The sequence below is a fragment of the Trichechus manatus genome, unplaced genomic scaffold (assembly GCF_000243295.1).
Source record: "Trichechus manatus latirostris isolate Lorelei unplaced genomic scaffold, TriManLat1.0 scaffold00061, whole genome shotgun sequence".
Taxonomy (NCBI): Eukaryota; Metazoa; Chordata; class Mammalia; order Sirenia; family Trichechidae; genus Trichechus; species Trichechus manatus.
In genome coordinates, this window is record NW_004443997.1 from 4,292,519 (window position 1) to 4,314,971 (window position 22,453).

The 22,453-nt window shown below is 43.6% G+C and overlaps 1 protein-coding gene across 2 annotated transcripts in view; it reads left to right on the top strand.

Annotated features, from left to right (window-relative positions):
* The first annotated feature begins 5,559 nt into the window (after positions 1-5,559).
* CORO1C (coronin 1C) overlaps positions 5,560-22,453 on the top strand; it is an 85,243-nt gene continuing 68,349 nt past the window's right edge. Inside the window, exon 1 of one of the 2 annotated variants that reach the window (XM_004378996.2) lies at positions 5,560-5,651. The gene's annotated coding sequence lies outside the window, so the exon portion shown is untranslated. The remainder of the gene's footprint in view (positions 5,652-22,453) is intronic. The other variant, XM_023733732.1, reaches the window with a different exon arrangement.

Here is a 22,453-nt window from a genome sequence, read left to right on the forward strand (position 1 = left end):
GGGTCCTGCCTACTCACATTATTGTAGTTATCGTAGGGGGTTTCAGTCTCTCATTTACTTAATATTATTTTTATTATTTGTTAAGGCTTCCACAGAGCTAACTCACTCAGCTTCTAGGATGCCCTGGCTACCTAAGACTAATGTCCCCATTTGGTCCTGGGAGAAAGTAGAAAAATAATTTGCTGGGGAGCCTGTGGGTGCAGGCCAGGGCTCCAAACCGGTTCGTAACCCTGTTGAGAATTTGCATTTCCACCCCAGATATACTGAATCAGAACCTACTGTTTAACAAGATCCCCAGGTGGTTCTTAGGTATAATAAAATTTGAGACCCACTGCTCTACTAGTGGTTCTCAGAATTAGTCCCTAACCAGCAGCATTAGCATCACCTGGGAACTTATTAGAAATGCATACTCTCAAAAATTCTAACTCACGCACGCACAAAAAAAGACCGGACTTACTGGTCTGACAGAGACTGGAGAAACCCTGAGAGTATGGCCCCCGGACACCCTTTTAGCTCAGTTATGAAGTCACTCCTGAGGTTCACCCTTCAGCAAAGATTAGACAGGCCCATAAAACAAAACGAGACTGAAGGGGCACACCAGCCCAGGGGCAAGGGTGAGAAGGCAGGAGGGGACAGGAAAGCTGGTAATGGGGAACCCAAGGTCGAGAAGGGGAGAGTGTTGACATGTCATGGGGTTGGCAACCAGTGTAACAAAACAATAGGTATGTTAATTTTTTAATGAGAAGCTAGTTTGCTCGGTAAACCTTCATCTAAAGTACATTAAAAAAAAAAGAAATGCATATTCTCCGCGGGGGTTCAAACTGGAATGAACCGGTTTGAAGCCCTGATGCAGGCACCGTGGTTCTTCATTTTTTCCCACCTGTGCTGACACCTATATTAGGTGGGGTTTGGAATCACTTTTGTTTTCCCAGATCACTAAATTCCTCTTCGTTCAGAATCTGTCTTGAGTCACCTCAGAAATCATTAGCTTTTTTTCTATTTTTTTTTGATTGTGCGTTAGGTGAAAGTTTACAGAGCAAATTAGTTTCCTATTCCATAGCTTGTACATAAAGTATTCCATACCGTTGGTTTCATTCCCCACAATGTGTCAGCACTCTCCCCATTTCCGCCCTGGGCTCCCCATTTCCGTTCGTCCTGATTTTCTACCCTTTCCTGCCTTCTCATCTTTGCTTTTGGGCAAATGTCGCCCTTTTGATCTTGTATAATTGATTGTTGTAAGGAGCAGTTCCTCTTGGGTGTTATTGTTTATTTTATGGGCGTGTCTACGGTTTGGCTGAAGGTGGTCTCTGGGAATGGCTTTGGTTTCAGTTCAGAAGGATGTCTGAGGGCTATAGTCTCAAGGATTCAGTCTCTGTCAGACCAGTAAGTATGGCTTTTTTTGTGAATTTGATTTTTTGTTCTGCGATTTTTTTCCTGCTCTGTCCAGGACCCTCTGTTGTGATACCTGTCAAAGTGGTTGGTAGTGGTGGCCAGGCACCATCTAGTTCTTCTGGTCCCTGGGTCGTGTAGGCTGTGGTTCATTTGGTCCATTAGTCCTTTGGACTAATTGCTCCCTTGAGTCTCTAGTTTTCTTCACTCTCCTTTGCTCTGGATGGTAAGGGACCAATAGATATATCTTAGATGGCTGCATGCAAAGCTTTTAAGACCCCAGACACTACTCATCAAAGTAGGATGCGAACTTTATCTTTGTGAACTATGTTGTGCCAATTGATGTAGATGGCCCCCAAGAAATCAAGTTTTTGAGAGCAGGACCCAACCAGTTGCCATCGAGTTAACTCTGACTCATGATGACCCCATGTGTGTCAGAGCAGAACTGTGCTCCAAAGGGTTTTCAATGGCACATTTTTCAGAAGTAGATCACCAGGCCTTTCTTCTGAGGTGGCTCTGGGTAGACTCCAACCTCCAACCTTGAGGTTAGCAGCCAAGTGCTTAACTATTTGCACCACCCAGAGACTCCTGGGAACAGGAAAAGCAAACCTGTAGCCATCTAGCCGATTCTGACTCATGGTGACCCCATGTGCTACAGAGTAGAACTGCTCCATAGAGTTTTTCTTGGCTGTAATCTTTATGGAAGCAGATCACGGGCCTTTCTTCTGTGGCGCCGCTGGGTGGGTTCGAACTGACAACCTTTTGGTTAGTAGTTGAGCGCTTAACCATTTCCGCCACCGAGGGACTCCTGAGAGCAGGTAAGGACTCTGAAATTCAGCATCTTACCTGGCCCCAAATCCCAGCATTCAGGGCCGGCTTGGACACAGCCAAGGTTTCCTTCGGACCCAAGAAGGGCTTGAGGTGGATTCTAGAACAGCAAGATGCTGGAGTTTTCTTCCAGTAAAGGGTTGTTCAATTTTCCTGCTGCTTCTAGGAGCAGCAGCTCTCAGCTGACCACATTCTGGTGGTGGGGTGGGGGTGTTTAGGGGAAGTGGCATTGCTTCTGGCTTTGGATGCTGTCTGCAAGAATTACCTCTCCAACACAGGGACAAAACCAAGAACTGAAACACACAGCTGGAAGGCAAAAGTCTTGCCATCCTTCTTTCCCCGTGGATTTGATGACTTTTGTGGTGGCGTCATCTGGGGGGTAATTAGTGTCATGGGAAATTGTCCTTCTAATTTCATCATTTAAGTACTGGGGAGAAGGGAATCAACATGTTTTAAGCACCTACTGTGTGCTGGGCATAGAAGTCCCTGGGTAGTGCAAATAGTAATGAGTTTAGCTGCTAACTAAAAGTTTGGAGGTTCAAGTCCACCCAGTGACAACTTGGAAGAAAAGCCTGGTGATCTACTTCTGAAAAATCAGCCACTGAAAACCCTGTGGAGCACAGTTCTACTCTGACACGCATGGGGTCACCATGAGTTGGAGTTGACTCAATGGCAACTGTTTTTTTTTCTTTTTTTTTTTTTAGTATGTGCTGAGCATAGTGCTGGGTGCTTTCCATGCCTGAACTCGCTAAATCTTCACAACCACCTCATGAAAGAGGCATTTGGATGACTCCCTACTTTATAGATGAGTAGAGTAGGGTCCAGAGAAGGATGTGATTTACCCAACTGATAAGTGGTAGAACCTGAATTTAAATCCAAGTCTGTCAGAATCCAAAGTCCCTGGCTTTTCTATCCTGTCATGCGGCCACGGAGGCAGTTGGGTGTAGTGGCTAACAGTGCAGCGCTGCGATTAGATGGCGGTGGGTTCCAGTATTAGCTAGCTCTGCCTGGTTCAGTCTGTGTACCTCGGGCAAGTCATTTCACCTCTCAAATCTCAGTTTATTCACCTATAAAGTGGGGATTAAGAATTTTTTCTATGCCCAAGACTATGGCTCCTGGACACCCTGCTAACTCAGAACTGAAGCCACTCCTGAAGTCTACCTTTCAGCCAAAGTTCAGACAGGCCTATAAAACAAACAATAACAAACGTAAGGAAAGTGCTTCTTAGTTGAATCAAGTATATGAGACCAAATGGGCAACACCCTGCCCAAAACCAAAGACCAGAAGGCTGAAAGGGACAGGAAAACTGGAGGAATGGACACGGGGAACCCAGGGTGGAAAGGGAAAGGGGAAGAGTGCTGACATATTGCAGGGATTGCAACCAGTGTCACAAAACAATTTGTGTATAAATTTTTGAATGAGAAACTAATTTGCGCTGTAAACTATCACTTAAAACAATGAAATTAAAAAAAAAAAAAAGAATAGTTTCTTTGGCCATAGGATTTTTGAGAGGTTTTCAGGCAATTACACATGTAAAGCACTCAGTGTGGTGCCTGCATATATAAGTGATAAATACTAGCAAGAATTTGTCTCTATAGAGTAAACCAGATTGGTTCCTGGTTCAACCTCAAAGAGCTTTATCAACCCTCATTTTCCCCCAAACCACTCAGAACCCACCGCTATCAAGGCACCTCATTTAATTAAGGATAAGAATCATAACAATATCAAATTGTTTTGGGGCATCACCATATGCCAGGTGTTGTATTAGGCCTTTTACCTCCTTTATCTCATTTAAATGAAGTGAGTGCAAAGTCTTGTGCAGAAAGGGTGCTGAGGCCCTGCTTTTTGCAGTGGTTACCTGAAGACAAATTGAAAACCACCTCTCCATACTGTTGAATCACACCAGCGGCAGTAGCAACAGGTACCATTTCTGGAGGGCTTTTGCAAGCCAGGCACAAAAATGATCTCGTGGAATCCTTTCCACAGTCCTGCAAGGGAGGGGCTGCTATTACCCCCATTTTACAGATAAAGAAACTGAGGCTTAAAGAGGATAAGTAATTTCCTGTGAAAGTGGTTGGTAGCTGTTTTGGTTTAGGTGGACTCTGAATTTCATAACACACATTTCCGAAGCTAATGTTTAAAATGAGAATCCCAATGCCAATGGCAAAAATGCCTGGATTTGGGAACTAAATAGCTCTACTTTTCAGCAATCCTGCTTGGTTAATTCCGTTCCTCTTGCCCCACTTCCCCAAATCTGAAAGGGACTCTGGCTATTTATTGAAAGAGCAACTTCCTCAAGCTAAATATTAGGAAAGGGCCCTGGTGGCGCAGTGGTTAAGCGCTCGGCTCAGAGGCGAAGGGAACTGCCCCAGGTCACACAGTCTGGCAGGTGCAGAGCTGGGACTGGAACCAGCTGAGTTTCAGGCCAGCATGGACAAAGTAAAGGACTTTGGCCAGGAAAAGGAAGGGAGGGAGCCTGGAACCTCTGTTTTCTCACCTTCGAAATGGGATCAATACAGAACCTCCTTGTGTAACTGTGGGGGGGCGGGTAGGTGTGTGTGGCCCAGCCCAGGGGCTACCACCTTGTTCTAGAAATATGAGAGTGGGAGGTGAAGGGAGGGCTGAAGCTTTGGTTTGAGGGCGTGAAGGGAGCAGGGGCAGAGCTTCTGGAGCCAGAGGCACGGCTTCCACAATTCGCGGCGGGGCTTGGCGTTGAAGCGTTTGGAGGCCAGTGGGCGGGGCTTTGAGATGCCGCGAATATGTTTGCGGGTTTGTAGGCGGGGCTTCTGGAAATCGGGGTCGGGGAGGGATGTTTTGTGGCGCCCACAGGCAAGTTCTAAGGTCATGGGGCTGGGAGCCGGGTTAGGGAGCCAGGAAGCTGGTTTAAGGGTTTTGATGGGCAGCGGGCGGGACACAGAGGAGCTGATGTTCAGGTTTTATGTGACCGTGGGTGAACCTTTGCGGGGCCCGGGGGTCGTCGCCCTTCGGAACCTTGCGGATTAGTAGGCGGAGCGCTAAGAAGCCTGCGTCGGGTTCTATGAAGCAGTGGGCGTGGCTCAGAGGCGCCTGTAGGCGTGGCCCTACAGCCTGTTCGATGACTGGTGGGCGGTACGTGCGCCGGGACACCGCCCTCCTCCGCGCCCCACCTACATCCCTTGGCGCGACCAGAGGTGGCGCTAGCGGGCGTGGGACGTGGGGGGGGGGAAAGCGGGCTTCCCCTCCCGGAAGTAGGCGGGGTCCGCCCCAGTTTGGCGGCCCTGGTTGGGCCCGGGGCGGTGCGGGGGCGGGGTCTGAGCGCGGCAGCCGCAGCGGCTGCCCGCGCCCCTCCCCCGCGCGGCGCTTAGTGCCAGGCGGAGGCGGCAGCGGTTAGAGGCTTCGCCCGGCTTTGCAGCGGGGACTTCGGTGGCGGCGGCGCCTCAGGCACCTCGGCCCTGGTGAGCGGCGCGCGCCCGGTGGGGCAGCTTGGGAGCGAGCCGGGCGGGGGAACCGGTCCTCTCAGCATGTGCCGGCGCCGGCTGACAGGAGTCGGCAGGGCGTGGAGCAGGGCCCAGTGGAGGGGAGCAGGCTGGGGTTAGCGCGTGGAACGGGGATACTTGGATCGGGGTCCACCCTAGCCGATGTGCAGGGATTGGGGCTGGGTGCTGCTGCGGAGGCTGGGGATCTGGATGAGGGGAGGGTTGGGGACAGAACGGCGTGGCCCGGGGTCCGTTTGTGGAAGAGACTGCTCGGGGGAGGTTTTTAGGCGTTCAGGACCTTCTTGGCCGAAGGAGGGGCCGGGGGCTTAGAGGGGAGGGGGTTGCCCAAGGAGGGTTTCAGGAGTCCGAGACCTGCCTCGTTAGGTGAGATGCTTGGTGAGGAGGGGCTGCTAGCGCCTAGGGAGCAGGGCCTGGAGGCGCCAGGCCTGGGGCGGGGTTTGAGCCGCCCTAGGGAGCGAGTGGTGGGGGGTGGGTAGGGACCAGGCTTGCGTGGGGCTAGGGCGAGGGTGGCCGCCGGGTTGGCCGCCGGGTTTGGGGGTCGCCTGGGCTCTGGGTGCAAGATCAGTTTCGGCCCTGAAGGTCTGGGGTAGGGGCCGGGGAAGGGCGGGGAAGGGCGGGGAAGGGCTAGAGCTGGAGTAATATGGGTGGGGGAGGCTTGAGAGGAGGCTGAGCCCGGCCAAGGGATCCGAGGGCTGGGACTGGCGGGCCGGGGGAGGAGTGGAGAGGAAGACCCTAGCCGGATCGCTGCAGGGTGGGGGGGTCTGGGGCAGAGAGTGAACTGGGAGATTCAGGGGTCTGCTCCCCTCTTTGTGGGGCAGCTGGCGGGGGTAATCAAAAGGAGCGGGCGGCAGGTGGGGCTCCGCAGCGCCCCAGTGAACGAGGATGAGATCAGATGTTGAGAGTGGAAATGCAGGAACCGAGCCCTCCCGCCCGTCCACACCAGAGCAAGCACACCACCAGCTCTCTGTCTCTCCTATGATTCGAATGTGTTGGGGGAAGTGGCAGGCTGCGGGGAGCGAGCTGAGAAGAAAGGGGCTTCCTCTTAGAGGGAGGCGCAGGCCCTGCCGTCCTTTTTTGGGAGTGTTCAAAGGGTTTTGAGCGCTGGAAAAGGAAACGTAGGCTTTACTGCATCGTGGTTTAGAATCACATCCTATATTTGGCCTCAGTGTAGGCTGCTCTTGTTTTGTGGTGTCTGAAGTGCTTGCTCTACATGTTGCAAACGTCGGATTCAGAGTGAGAAGCAAATTGCAAGTTGTTCATCTCCAGGATAGGCTTTCCCATGAGACATTTTAAAAGAATTGAATTTAGTGTGTGTTTTTAAACTGGTACTGGGTGGCAAATATATTTACTTTTGGAAATAGTTATCACAAAATACTAGACCCTCTTACCACAACCGTCCTGCCTGGGATTACTTACGTTCTAAAACAGTATTCATAGGGCTCTTAGTCACTCTATATAATAATGCACCTCATTGTCTTTATCTGGCAGAACTCTCTCCTGACACCAGGGCCTGCTGGAATAGATGAAACATGGTTGAGTATAAGCAGTGGCTAATAGATAGCTGTTTAGTATTAATTCACTCTCTGCATTCCTATGAAACTAAAGAAATGGGAAAAACCTCTTTTGGACTTGATCCTGTACATTTCAGAAGGCTGATCTAAGGAAACTGTTTTATTTGATGTGGAGGTATGTTTCAGTCATAATGTTAGGATACGAAGCCTAATAGTAAGCATTGGAGCTGAATGATTTCATAAATTAATAGGGAAAAAAGTGAAATAATACAGAGAATTGTGTAGTACATTAGGCCCTGAAGTACGGTATTTTGTGGTAGGTGATAGTCATGTATGCTGAGGATTGAACAAAGATTGGTCATAAAAGCCAGGTACACACCCTTTTTAGTAAATCCAGAATGTGCCTTGTCTGTGTTTTTAATTTCTTGTGAAAGGTACGTTAAAGCCTGATGAATTGTAATAGACACATGCTAGTAAAGAAGCTCTGGTGGCACAGGGGTTAAGTGCTCGGCTGCTAACTGAGAGGTCAGTAGTTCGAATACACCATCCGCTCTGTGAGAGAAAGATGTGGCAGTCTGCTTGCATAAAGATTACAGCCTAGGAAACCCAATGAGGCAGTTCTACTCTGTCCAGTAGGGTCGCTATGAGTTGGAATCAACTGGATGGCAATGGATTGTATTTTTGTGGGGGGGAGGGGGAGGTACATGCTAGTGAAATATCACCACACACAATATTGAATTTTTCATGATCATTTGTTACTTTGCCTATAGATTATGCTAATCAGCATTTATGTCTTTTATAGATTAGGATTAGATGTAGGATTGGCAAATATCATTTTTAAACTCTGTTGTATTTTTTTAATTCAAATTTTAGGCTTAACCCATCTGTCACTTCTGGGATCCACTCCAACCATGAGGAGCAGAGTTGCTCTAATGCCTATGAAATGGAATGTCCAAAAGAATAAATGATTCGTTTTTAGTTATTATGTAACTGGGAACCTGAAAGAGTCAATTCTGATGATTGCAAAATATTTATTTCTTAATATTTTAATTTGCCACAAACTGGTGCTTTAGAAACAGATATTGTTAATTGGGCTGTTTACCTTTGACCTCTGCAGCAATAATAAATTTGGGTGCCAGTTTCATATTCAGGGTACAAAACCATGTGATAAAAACTCTTAAGCTTATTTTCCTCTCCCTGAGTTCTGAAAACTCTTCTGATACTGTAAGAAAGTCCTTTTTAACTTAAGATGCCTTTTCTGTATTAAAACAGGAAAACCTCATGAATATTTCAGTATGACCTAATACCTAGAATGTTAAGTAATAGAATCTCTCTGGGTTTTCATTGCCCTAGTTCAGATCCTTTAAAGTGAGTGAGCAAGATTCTATACGCCCTTCTGAGAGCTTACTCTGTGTTTCAACAGTGCATAATGAATCTTTTTAAAACAATAACAGCTTTATTGAGATACAGTTCATATTCCTTACAATTCACTCATTTGAAGTGCACAGTTCAATGGTTTTCAGTATATTTAGGATATGTGCAACCATCACCACAGTCAATTTTAGAACATTTTCATCATCCCAGAGAGAAACCCCATACACTCCTTCCCCAATCCCTGTAGCCCTAGGCAACCACCAGTCTACTTTTTGTCTCTTTATATTCGCCTGTTCTGGACATTTCATATAAATGGAATCAAACAATGTATGGTTTTTCATGACTGCGTCTTTTACCTTGGTAGCATAGTGATTGAGAGCTACAGCTGTGAACCAAAAGGTCAGTGGTTCGAATCTACCAGCCACTCCTTGGAAACCCTGTGGGGCAGTTCTTCTCTGTCCTGTAGGGTCAGAATCGACTCGACGGCAGTGGGTTTTGGTTTTCTCTTTTACTTAGCATAATGTTTTCAAGGTTAATCTTTGTTGTAGCATGTATCAGTACTTCATTTCTTTTTATTGCCAAGTAATATTCCGTTGTATGGATATACCATTTTTTGTTTATGCATTCATCAGTTGATGGACATTTATGTTGTTTCCCCTTTTTGGCTATTGTGAATAGTGCTGCTCTGAACATTCATGTACAAGTTTTTGTGTGAACATGTTTTTATTTCTCTTGGGTGGTAGTGGATTGCTGGTCCTATGGTAACTCTTTAGCCTTTTGAGGAGTTGCCAGACTGTTTTCCAAAGTGGCTTCATCCTTTTGCATTGCCACCAGTAGTATATGAAGGTTCTGATATCTCCACATTCTCTCCAACACTTGTAATTATCTGTCTTTTTGATTGTAGCCATTCTAGTGGGTATGTAGCGGTATCTCATTGTGGTTTTGATTGGCATTTCTCTTACGGCGAATGATGTAGAGCATCTTTTCATGTGTTTATTGGCCATATGTATATCTTCTTTAGAGAAATGGCTATTCAGAACCTTTTCTCATTTTTAAACTGGATTATTGTCTTTGAATTATTAAGCTGTAAGAGTTCTGTATGTTTTCTAGATACAAGTAGCTTATCAGATAGATGATTTGCAAAATTTTTTCCCCATCGTGTGGATTGTCTCTTCACACAAACATTTTTAATTTTGATGATGTCCGGTATATGCATAACGAAGGCTTACTAGTTAGAAATCATTCAGACCTTAACTTACATCTTCATCAGTATTTTGGCTGTATAAATTAAAAGCTAAATGCGGAAGAGTTAAAGATTTGAATTTGTTCATTTTGAGATGTGTTATAGATCAAAAGAGTTCATTGGAAACATGTCATTCCCCTGTCAAATTCCTTGGTGGTCCCCACCCATTGTTTATGGAATAAAATTCAGACTCCTTAATGGGATAGTGGATCAAGGCAGTCTCTGATTTCAGCCTGCCTTATTATCATCTACTGCTCCCCTTCCTATGTCTTTATCTCAGTGCCTCTCCCTGAAACTTCCCAGCCTTCAAATCATCTTGTGATGCACTTATTAGTCCACCCCCTTTCCACTTGCTGAACCCCACTTGTCCTTTCCCCATCCACAAGGCAGACATTGTCCCTGCCCTCATAGAGAGTCCAGTTATCACTACTGTCTGCTACAAGGAATTGGACCTGAACCTGAGCTTATAGTCTGAAAGGCGCTTTCACATAGAAACCAGAGTGTGAGACAGAAAGTCACATGAAAGGCAGACCTGCTTGTCTTGCTCATAACTCTGTCCCCAGTGCCTAGTGCATATTTGCTGAATGAGTGATTATTTATTGAAGTTAACTGGAAATATCCTGAAGTCAGGGGTTTCTTTATTATTCATGTCTTTGCTGCCTATTTTAAAATAGCATGAAGTGCAGAAGTAATTCCCCTCGCGTGTCCAGCATCCAAGTCCAGCTCTTACCAAAAAAGTGCTCAGATGCAAAACCAAGTGTTCGAGACATTTTCCCTTGGGCAGAACATCCTCATCCAGGTTCTTTACCCCTAATGAACAGTAATGACTGGCACGCAGCCTTCTCAGTAGGGCAGATGGCCAGGGAACACACATTTAGTATGTACACGTTAGCCACACACAATGCACACAGGCTACCCCTGATGGTATTGGGGCAGTCAGTCACTATTGGAACTACAAGTGTGCACTCGTGATAATAGGCGTAAATTGGATTTTAAGGACACAGACGTTCTTACTTTTAATTCTTTTGTTCGTGCTCTCTTGCTTCTTTCAGATCATTTAACTCTTGTCAGTATTCCTTAGCTACATTTCATGTTCTTGTGTTCATTTTTAATAATTTAATTCAAATATTTTACTTAGCCCCTTCTTAAAAATTAGGAGAAACCACTCGGCCATTTTGGAGTATATTTTCTTCTTTTGTGTCCATTAAAGTGATTGGATTGTAGCAAAGTAGTAAAGAGAAGAAGAAAAAGAAGTTTCAGTGTTCTGCTGTGTCACGTTAGGCGCAATGAACGATTGGTACCGTTCCTTTTCTTGCTCTAAGGAAGCTTTGCATTTAGAAAAACCGAGGTAGTGAAGATGCAGGCCTTTAGAGCCAGACTGAGCTAGGTTTCACTCTTGACTTCACCTCTTACTAGCTGTGACTTAACTAGCCAAATTCCCTCACTTCCAAGCCACAGCTTCCCCTTCTGTAGTATGGGGTTGCTAATGGTTACCCTGCAGGGTTATTGTCAAGATTAAATGAAGAAAAGTATGGAAAGCGCCTAATACAGAGTTGTTGTTAGTTGCTGTCGAGTCGATTTCGACTCATGGTGACCCCATATGTTACAGAGTAGAACTGCTCCATAGGGTTTTCTTGACTTTAATCTTAATGGAAGCAGATCACCAAGTCTTTTTTTCCTTGGTTCTGCTGGGTGGATTCAAACCACCAACCTTTAGGTTAGCAGTTGAGTGTAAACAGTTTGCGCCACCTAGTAGACACTGAATAAGTTCCTGTACCCACCCTTTTGACTTTTGAATGTCTGTTAATGAATGGAACTGTGTAGAATCAAGTGGAGTAAATTTAATACATTTTATTTCTGATGTTAAGCTATCAAGGTGTGAATCCCCACTCCCACCTAGCATTTTAGATGTTGAATCAAAGTTGAATCACCAAGAAGGAAAAAAAAAAAAAAATCCCTCTAATTTTAGGATGGGAAGATGGTGTCAAAAATGAGGCAGTGTTTTTTTGCATCTGTCCAAATTGGAAATGTATGTTCAGACAAACTTCCTTTATTCAGACATTATGCTTGTATTCCATCTGTCTGTCTGCCTGCCTCCCTGTCTCTATTTTAAGGAAAAGGATCAAGACCCCGGCAAACGATTGATCTTTTGAGGGTTTGGAAGTGCTTGAGATACTCATTTGGTTATGATGTGGATGGCAGCATGGTGATAAAGTGTCACATTCTGTAGGGGAAAGAACCTCAATAGTTTCATGGGATGTTAAATTAGGTCTGTCACTTCAATCGTAGGTTAATAACAAAAATGGCTTCTGTTTGCCACAGTAATGAGAAATTAAATTAAGACAATGCAAAGATCACAATGAGAGAGAGAGAAACTGGAATATAAAGCAGAGTTGAAAGGCCTATATTTGTGTGACTGAAGACAATAATTTCACAATACAAATATTCCCCACCCCCTGCTCATACAAGTACCTAAGCCATTGCTGTCAAGTTGATTCCAGCTCATAGTGACCCTATAGGACAGAGTTGAATTGCCCCACGTGGTTTCCAAGGCTGTAAATCTTTACGGAAGCAGACTGCCACATCTTTCTCCAGCATATAATTACCTACATTTCTTTTTTAGAAATTATGAAAACTGGATCATCTGTAGCATCCAGTATCTTACCCCTTTTAAGAATACATAATTTGTGGGGGGGGGGGGAAGATTTGGAGATTATTTCTCAGGTCCAGAGATCCTCATTCCTGACTGCACGCGATCAGCTGTAGACCTTTAATAGCACAGCTCCTGGCAGAGCTCCCTGGTGACTGAATCGCAGCCAGAGCGGGAACTCCCGAGCTGGTCTGCCCCTCGTTTACAGATGAGGGGTAAGGTAACAGGAGCTTGAGAGACTTGCACCAGCTCAGGACCTGGCCCCTCCTCCCCTTTTCCATATTTAGTGTAAATTCATTTTTATAGTTGGAAGTATGAATTGATAAGCCTTTGGTAAACTTGCTTTATTAGTTTTAATGCGAGTTCCTTGACCAGAGTTTCAGTGATCCCCTTTTTACTTCCTCAGTCTTATCATCTGACCGTTAGTAAGCAGTAGTTGCAAGGCTTTGCCTCAGATGCTCTAAAGACCAACTCATCGCATACACCACCTTGTATTGTGTCTTGCCAGAGTAATTGGCAATATTAGACCATCTGTGCATGAAAATGCTGAAATTTCACAGGAGCAGCACAAGTCTAGTACTGGAGCTACCCAGAGTGTAACAGGCATGATTAAAACCCCTTTAGGGTTTCAGAGTAGGAGAAAGGTGTGGCATTCTGTTTCCCTAAAGATTACAGCCTTGGAAACCCCACGGGGCAGTGTTGCTCTGTCCTATAGTGTCGCTTTGAGTCGGAATCCGCCTTGACGGCAATGGGTTTTTTTCTTTTTTCTTTTTTTAGGGTTTTAGAAGGTGATCATTGGTTCTCGGCGTGGTCATTTTTGTCTCTGGGAACCCAACATAAAGTATTTGGAAACCATACGGTGCGAAGCCTTCACTGTACAGATTTGGACACCAAAGTGTCTGGCACGTGCTGGTTTGGTGTACACGCCTTTTTTGCCCCATTGTGGAATTGGATGTGTGTCCATGTCCCAACAACCGCTGAGGCCTTCATCCTGGATGAGCAATGCCGTAGTTTTTTCTGTGTCGTAAAGGCCTTAAACACATGGGAAAGGAGGTGTTGGTAGAGTGAAGCCTTTGGCAGGTGTTTTCTAGTTTTGACATTCTAAAGGTTCTTAACAAAATTCACAAACATCCCCTTCTTAGGACAAATGTTTAATCACCATTATTTGCTTACTTCACATGAAAGAGAACTTAAATTCCTTCTCATAATGGTCAAGCATTCTTTTCTAGTTAAAGTTTCTAATGCCTTTCATTCTTAGGCCCTTAAAGAATTGAGACCGATTTATTAATACAAAAAATCAAATGCTGCCTGAGTGTTTGGTGGCTGAGAAACCCATGCAAATTTGAGCTATCATCTTGCTTAAGCAGAGGGATTTATTGGGAGACTAGCACTTTATAAGCTAGATGATGAATTAATTTCGTGGTTAGTAGTATCTTTAGCTTAACATTACCATCCTAGTTTTTCTTGGCAGGCAGGAGAGAGACTGGAGCCAACCAGTGCTGGCCACAGCTCTTTGGGGTGATACTTAATAAAGTGCATATTGTCTGTTTTAGAAATAGGCCCTCTCTTGCGTGGGGCACTGTTGGCTTTACAGTGTTACTATAGGAAAAAGTCAGTTGTCGGCAGTCCGTTTTTTTACCCCAAGATGCCAGTTTGGTCTTCTTATTCAGTATAGAGATGTCTTGTGTACACTGGACTGAATTGCACTGTCACGTGTAACAACGTGATGCATCTCACCTGCAGAGGATCATGATGGGTCCTGTGGTTCTCCAGGAGAAGTGAATGCTCGAGAGCACACACACAATGTCTATTTTGGAGGCAGTGTGTACATTCATTCCCCAGCTCAGCACTGGGTTGTGTTCCAAAGTTATTTGCAACTCAGAATGGCATGTTTCGTATAGATTCAGCATTCTAAGAGGTGGGTAAGTTCCCAGCCCAGCCTGAAAAAATCTGTTTAACTTCAGCTCAGTCTGTTAAACTGGTAATAATGATAGCCAGATTCTGGATCTTGGGAGGTGGGAGTCATGGGAACAGAAGTAAATAGCCACACTTCACCTCCTAAATGCTCCCTGTCCAGCTGTGTGGCCACAGCAGCCCTCCAGATCTACCCTCGTCTTCCAAGTTCTTCATCCTCCTTCATCTCACTCTCAATTTGAAGCTTCCACTCCTCTGGCTAAGCTGATCTCCTTTCAGTAGTGGTAGCAAAGAAGATGCTTCACACTCCTCCCCACTTATGTGTTTATAGATGATCGAGTTATTACTAGACTATGTACCACGGTTACTGAGTGCTGGGACTGTTGTGGCTTTTATTTATATCATCTTATTTGACCCATGTCCCTTAACCTTTTTAGAGGCCAATATTCATGTTTTTAGAAAGCGGTTCCTTATTTATAAACAGATTGTGTCTCTGAAATTTTTTCATCCAGTCAGGGTAAAAAAAAGTCAAAGGAAGGGTTGATATAACAAAGTTTATTAAGAAAATGTTCTGCATCCCACTTTGGTGAGCGGTGTCCGGGGTCTTAAAAGCTAGCCAGCGGCCATCTAAGATGCATCACCTGGTCCCAATCCACCTGGAGTAAAGAAGAATGAAGAACACCATAGACATAAGGAAAGTAATAGTCCAGGAGACAGAAAGGACCACATAAACCAGAGACTTTCATCAGCCTGAGACCAGAAGAACTAGATGGTGCCTGGCTACCACCAAAGACTGCCCTGACAGGGAATACAACAAAGAGTCCCTGATGGGGCAGGAGAAAAGTGGGGTGCAGAACTCAAATTCCAGTAAAAAGACCAGACTTAATGGTTTGATTGAGACTGGAGGGACCCCGGAAGACATGGCCCCCCCAATCTCTGTTAGCCCAAAACTGAAACCATGCCCAAGGCCAACTCTTCAGACAAAGATTGGACTGGACTATGGGATGTAAAATGATACTCGTGAAGAGGATGTTTCTTAGCTCTATGAGACTGAATTGGCAGCTCCTGTCCAGAGGTGAGATGACAAGGCAGAGAGGGTCAGGAGCTGGTTGAATGGACACGGGAAATCTGGGGTGGATAGAAGGAGTGTGCTGTCACCGTATGGGGAAAGCAACACGGGTCATATAACAAGTAAGTATAAATTTTTGTATGAGAGACTAACTTGAATTGTAAACTTTAACTTAAAGCACAACAATTAAAAAAAAAAAAGAAAGAGTTGAAGGGAAGCATTTGGGGCCAGGCAGAACCCATCAAAGGAGCCTGGCCCTGCTAGCTGGAAGAAGTCCTGCCTACTTTTGAAAGTTTCTGTTATCTCTAAAACAGTGCACCTGAGCCCCAGGAATCAGAGGGAGATCAGAGCCTTCTGGGAAGTTTTTTTCAAAATACTCATGATCCTTTTTTGTTTTTTTCCTCTGTTTATTTGGGAACCACGGCTTGAAAGGGGCTGGAGTTTTTAAGTGTCTTGGTTTCTGTGACCTTTGGGAAATGGATCAGGCCATTGTAATGATTGTAAGTTGGGGCAGCTTGTACTGGTCAGAGGTAGGCTCTGGTTCTGTATCTGTATTTCGAGTCCTTAATAAATTCCCATCATTCCTCAAACAAGGGAGAATAACTGACCTCTCCTTTTTGTTATTGGGAGTCCTGGTGGTGCAGTGGTTAAGAGCTTGGCTGCTAACCAAAGGTCAGCAGTTTGAATCCACCAGCTGCTCTTTGGAAACCCTATGGGGCAGTTCTACTCTGTCCTATAGGGTCACTATGAGTCGGAGTCGACTCAATGGCAGCGGGTTTGGGTTTTTGTTTTAGTTTTTTGTTATTGATTCTTTACATCAGAAAATTAATTTTTCCTACATCCCTCCTAATGCTGGCAGTGAGCAAATCTGACAAGTGTGTGGGGTCCATCTCTCCAGAATCTTTGATTATACTTCACCACTGCGCCTTGAGAGCCGAGTGCCTCAGTGCCTGAACCTGAACAGTGAAGGGTTCGCACCACATGGTTTCCAAGAACTCTTCTCGTGCAAACGTTTCATGATGAGAAGTGTACTGAGATTAGGGACTTGGTTTTCTGGTGTAATTAAAAAAAATTTTTTTTTTTCTTAGGAAGTCTGGTTTGGCAAGCTTAATGTTTTGGTTTACTTTTAAAATGTGTGAAAGTATAAAAGATAAATTACAAGCTTCCATGTGGCCTCAAGTATCTGATTCTGACACCGAATTCTGTGGTATGGCCTGTGAGCTCTGCTGGAGTTGAGAGGACAGGGCGTTTGAAGACTCAGTGTCTGCCAGACCCTGAGGGTGAGTCCCTGCCCCTGGGTGTGTGTAATCTCACTGGGCGGGACTCACAACAGGTGTGATTGGGAAAGAGTAGTGTATGATGGAGGGGCAGGATGGGACCAGACTGTGCAAAGTCATGATTAGCAAAATTTATACCGTGTGTTTGAGCAAAATGTAAATATAGCTTGAATGTTGTTATAAAGGTAGATGAAGCTATGATTGGTGGGTGTCACTAGTGTTAGTGATTCCTGTGATCTTACTGACTACATTTTGAGTTAAAATGAGTAGAACTTTAAGAAAAATAAAGTAAGGAATTCATTATTTTCCAGTTTTCTGGGAACTACCGCAAGGGGCATGAACGTGAAAGTGGACGCTGTTTCTTGAAGGTGGAGAGTATCTTTGGTTTTTGTGCCCCCAGTTTCTAGCACACTTCCTGGCACCAAGTAGAAGCTCAATAAATGTTAGTTGAATGATTGATTTCATTTGTACATGACAAATTTGTGATAGGCTTCCTATTTTCCTAGATGATGAAAGGTGTCAAGAAATTTTCTGTGGTGTAGAAAAATGACCACTAATTGTAAACATTTGCTTATGAAATGATCCTATGATAAGCTAACTTCATAAATTTCATGGTAAATAAATACGTTAAAGTATTTGCATATTTTTGAAACATATTGGTAAAGCAAATTTTAGCGTACTGCTTATTTAAAATGTGTAATCTGATGAAAAGCAAGGTGATAAATGACATTATATTTTGTACTTTATTGCAAATCCACTTAACTGATTTCTTGAATAAATTGAAAATATTGGTAGCAGGGAGTGCTCTTGGCTTTGTTTTGTAACTCTGGTTAGTAACTTTGAATTTACAAACAAACGAAGTTGTATCCATAATGGAAGCATGGTTTGCTCTTAAGAGTCTTTGCCAAAATAGATATGGGAAGAACCATAATCTGTGTCAAGATGAGGATTTAAAAAGTTAAGGTTACCATTGAAAAAGCAGAATTTCCCTTTACTGTCTTTCTTTTTTCTTTGTTTTTAAATTGTTGTTGAAAATATACCCAGTAAAACATACCAATTCAACCGTTAACTACCTGTACAATTCAGTGACATTGATTACATTCTTCAAGTTGTGAAACCATTCTCACCCTCCTTTTCTGAGTTGTTCCTCCCCCATTAACATAAACTCACTGCCCCTCGGCTTCCTATCTAACTCCCTCCCACCCAGTTGCTGTTGTCAGTTTGATCCTGTATAGAATTTAAAAGAGCACAATGTTCAAGGCAGACATTATTTACTAATTCTCTCTCTACTGTCTTTCTCTCCTACTCTGAGTTCTTATCCTTTAGTACTGTGGCTGACTAGTATCACCTTACATTCTCCGCTGGAACTGGATGTGGGGGTTTGTCTGCAGTAGACCCTGACAGGGACTTCAGCGCCCAGGGCTCAGCCCCCAGTAATCATCAGGGCAAGTCTTGAAGGCATTTGATTGTTGCCTGGAGCCCCAAGGATTCCATGTGTTTGGAATTCTTGTGACTTGAGAATCTGACAAAACTGAATATGTTGAAATAGGGCGAATTGTGTAGCAACCATTTCAACTGTTAAATGGTTTCATAGTTTAGAAGTTCATTTGTGCAATATTAATATTAGTGATTGATGTTATAAATGGTCATAAAATTATCATTTTGTGATTACATTTTTGTAGATGTGTTATTTCTGGCAGTTTTTAGAGACTACTACCACCCATAAACGTAGTTGTTTAAAAGAATATTAGGGGTGGGAAGTCCCTGATCTTTCTGCTAGCCTTCTACTCGAAATACTTTAAAAATAATTCTTCCTGCTTTTATTTGAGGCATAGAGAATTTCTTTTTCAGTTATTGCTATGCAGTCCAATTAATTTAATGTGGAGAATTAAAGGCTGTGATTTTCTCTTCAAGTCTTGATACAGTTTGAAAAGAAAATGGATTTGGGATAGTTAGGGTTACAGTTTTATCAGCTAAGACTGGTAAGGTTGGTAAAAGCTTCATGCAGTAGCATATTTGCAGTCCCTGGGTGGTGCAAACAGTTAACATGCTTGGCTGCTAACTGAAAGGTTGGCGATTTGAGTTCACCCAGCAGTGCCTTGGAAGAAAGGCCTGGTGGTCTACTTCCGAAAAAGTAGCTGTTGAAAAAAACGTATAGAGCACAGTTCTATTCTGACACACACGGGGTCACCGTGAGTTGGAATCGCCTCAACGGCAACTGGTATAGGGTATTAACTCCCATAATACTTAGCCGAGGTGTTTCCTCCTGAAAGTGGGCTTTATTTATCTGTCTGCATTCCCCTTGGAGGTATTTTCATTTTATTGGTGAAATTAGATGTGTGGTGTTTTCTTCTTAAAGAGCCCAGACCTTTAGAAGGTATTAGGTGGTAGTAAAGTATTCATTTAGTAATAACTACGTTTCCCCCAGTTAGTTACATTGTTACAGCTTCTTGTGCTCTGTTGTAGATGCTGATATTCTGTCTGTCTTTTTCCTTTAGAAGAGAAGTGTGTTGATTAAAAAAAATAGTAATTTTACCAGACATGATTAGACAAGACGAAATGATTTGTCCTAAGGTACAGTAAGATTTTAAGAGGTTCCAACATTTGCTTCTCCCTGCTCCAGACCCTTCACGCCTGTTGTTTCTCTTCCCTGGAACTCTCCTTTCTTCGCCCTCTTTGCTCAAGTAATTTGTTACTCATTCTCTGAATTTCAGCCAAACTGTCGCTTCTCTGAGCTCTCTGACTTGTTCTGTCCACCTGATTATTGACTCCCCAGTGTATGTACCTCCACATCCCAATACTTGTCAGAGCAGCATATTTACATTTGAGGGACTGTTTGATCACTGTGTGTCTCCTCCACTGGACTGTCAGATTCATGAGCACAGGGGCCAGGTCTGCTTGTTCACCATTGTGACAGGCGCATGGCAAGAGCTCAGTAAATTGTTGTTGAATGAATGGCTGAATGAGTGAATGTATGAATGAATGATTGGGATTAAGGACCTATTCAACAGTCACACCTGAATGTATATTTTATATGTATAACTCTGTGGATGCTAGTGACTAATTTGGTTCTCAGTGAATTTTGTGTGTCTTATTTGGTGGGAGAAGCCCTGGTGGCAAAGTGGTTAAGAGCTTGGCTGTTAATCAAAAGGTCAGCAGTTTGAATCCACCAGCAGCTCCTTGGAAAACCTATGGGGCAGTTCTACTCTGTCTTATAGGGTCACTATGAGTCAAAATCAACTCAATGGCAACGGGGGTTTGGTTTGTTTTTTTTGGTTATTTGGCGGGAGGTGAGGAGGCTGGGTCACAGTGAAAGAAGCATTGCCTTATAGACTCCTCCACTTAAATTTTGATGGGACCTTAGAAATCATTTATTTTAGTTCTCCTATTTTATAGATGAAGAAGCTAACATCCAGAGGACAAAAATAATTTTGATGGGTAGGTAGCTAGGTAAAGATAAATTTGGGTCTCCAGCACCCAAGCCAGTGTTATTCCTACTTGGCCTTATCATTCCCTTGAAACACCGTCAGGAGCACATATTCATTTAATCACTGCTTGCCCACAGTCTGTAGTATTAAAAACGGAGAACGTCAGTTCTTCAGTTGAAGGTGATTCATTTGTATTTTTGACACTGCTAGTTTTGCCTACGGTTAGCCCAATGAAGTTCTTCATAAAACTGCCTTTTAAAAGAAGAAGAAGGGAGGAAAAAAAAAGATCTGGGGATGCAATAACTTTATTTTCTGGTATAAAAATATTGTCAAAAGAATTATTAAAATTTTACTGCGAGAGAAGCTCCATCTGATTAAGTAGTGAAAAACAGACTGAGCAAGTTTAGATAGTCATCCAGTGTGCTTTTTACCAGTTGTTGATAAGAAAAGTAGGTCGTTCATATAGAAAGAGTATTTCAAAACACATTAATGGACAGTGGCGTCACTAGGAGAGTGGGGGGTATACGTGGACAGCACCAGGTAACACTGGCAGAGGGGGTGACACCAGAATGGCTGTCTAAAATTTTTGTGCAGTGTTTCAGCAGAAATTTATTATTTTTTTTTAAAAAATATCCCTGTAATACTGAGTCCAGTACAACTAAATGGTGCCTGGGTACCACCACCGACTGCTGTGGCAGGGATCACAATAGAGGGTCCGGGACAGGGCTGGAGAAAAATGTAGAGCAAAATTCTAACAGACACACACATCTGACAGAGACTGGAGAAACCCCGTGAGAGTATGGACCCCGGACACCCTTTTAACTCAGTAATGAAGTCACTCCTGAGGTTCACCCTTCAGCCAAAGATTAGACAGGCCCATAAAACAAACCAAGACTAAATGGACACACCAGCCCAGGAGCGAGGGCAGGAGGGGACAGGAAAGCTGGTAATGGGAAACCTAAGGTCGTGAAGGGGAGAGTGTTGACATGTCATGGGGTTGGCAACCAGTGTCACAAAACACTATGTATGTTAATTGTTTAATGAGAAGCTAGTTGGCTCTATAAACCTTCATCTAAAGTACAATAAAAAAAGTTATTTAAAAAACCCTGTAGTTGGTTATAACAGCAAAAACATTTTTCATAAGCCCAGCTTACATGTATCTGTATACCTACAAGGCTAAAACTCTATACTGATTTACTTTTTGAGCTTCTAATGTGCTCAGGTCAGAGCTGTCGTTATTACCAAATTACGATGATGCTTCAAATCACGTGGTTTCATCTGAACGTGCTACAAGTGCACGCTGTTGTTTTCGTTGCTGCCAGTGTTTTTATAGTTGCTGACTGTCACATTTTTGGTGTTTTAGCTACAATATTGTGGTGATTAGTATTTGTGAACCTATATCAATAACTTTTTTGAGAATGAAGTAATAATTAAAGGAAAAGGAGTGATATACGAGAATTACGATTTACAAGTAACGTTAGTACAAAAAATGCTACTAAGGATTCTATATGGTCAGTTACATGAGAAGGTTCATGGTGGGTGGGCACCAACCCTAGTGAGGTTGCTGGGTCATTCACGTCTGTAAAAGTTTTGCACTTGATACGAGAACTTTCGGGATTAATTTGGTTCTTTGAGTTGCATCCTGTTCTTTGAAGAGAGGCAGACTTTGACTTCGGAGTGTCTCCTGTGGTGCACTTTAGGGAGATGGCTGCAGCCTCAGAGGGTTTTCCGTGGTTCCACAGCGCTCCCTGGGTTCCTCTCGCCTGCCTCTGTCTGTCACCCAGGTTTCTTCAGTATTCCGTTTTCAAAGTTCTAGGGATGGAGAGACGTGGTTGTGCTATAACGGTGCTGACAATGAGCAGGAAAGTGTTAGATGTGAGGGATTATAAGCATGTCATCCTTTAACATTATGTTTGGAAAAATCTGTCCTTATTTTGAAAGTGTAATAAAAATGTGCTATTACTGTCACAAACAGCTAGAGATGACTTCTAAGACCTTGTAAACTCATGTTTAAGTGACTGAAAAATTTCTGTAATGTCATTCTTACTGTCTTTTAAGTGAGTTACGTGCCCCATCATGGCATCTTTCAGTTCATAAAGGATCTCTTTTAAAATTTGATTGTGGTAAAATATATATGACAAAACACTTGCCATTTCAACAATTTTTTTTTTTATTTTTAATTTTTATTGTACTTCAGGTGAGGGCTTACAGAACAAATAGTTTCTCATGAAACAGTAGTACACATATTGTTTTATGACATTGGTTAACAACCCCACAACATGTCAACCCTCTCA